Source organism: Eimeria mitis, genomic scaffold (genome assembly GCF_000499745.2).
Source record: "Eimeria mitis Houghton genomic scaffold, Emh_scaff1905, whole genome shotgun sequence".
NCBI classification, from domain to species: domain Eukaryota; phylum Apicomplexa; class Conoidasida; order Eucoccidiorida; family Eimeriidae; genus Eimeria; species Eimeria mitis.
Genome location: NW_013570228.1, coordinates 6,580 through 7,219, shown reverse-complemented (window position 1 = coordinate 7,219; position 640 = coordinate 6,580).

Genomic DNA, 640 nt, shown 5'->3' with positions numbered 1-640 from the left:
CAGCAGCAGCGGCAGCAGCAGCAGCAGCAGCAGCAGCAGCAGCAGCAGCAGCAGCGGCAGCAGCAGCAGCAGCAGCAGAAGGAGGAGGAAGAAGAGGAGTAATGAGGGAGGAGAAGCAGCAGCAGCAGAACGCATTTAAATACAAACACTCTTATCTACTGAAGGGGAGGGGGGTAGATATGTAGCTAGCTAGCTATATCATCAGCAATAGGAATGACAAGAGGAAGATAAAAGGGAGAAAGAGGAGACAAAAAGGAGACAAAAAAAGAAAGAAAAAAGGAGACAAAAAAGAGACAGAAAGGAGACAAAAAGGAGACAAAGAGGAGACACAAAGGAGACAAAACGGAGACAAAAAGGAGACAAAAAAAGAAAGAAAAAAGCAGACAAAAGGAGACAAAAAAGAGAAAAACACGAAGACAGCAACACACAAGAAGAGGAGACAGAAAGGAGACAAAAGGAGACAAACGGAGACAAAAAAGAGACAAAAAAGAGACAAAAAAGGAGAAAAAAACGAAACCAGAAGCAGAAAAGGAGAGGAGACAGAAAGGAGACAAATAAGAGACAAAGAAGAGACAAAGAAGAGACAGAAAGGAGACAAAAGGAGACAGAAGGAGACAAAAAAGAGACAAAAAAGAGACAG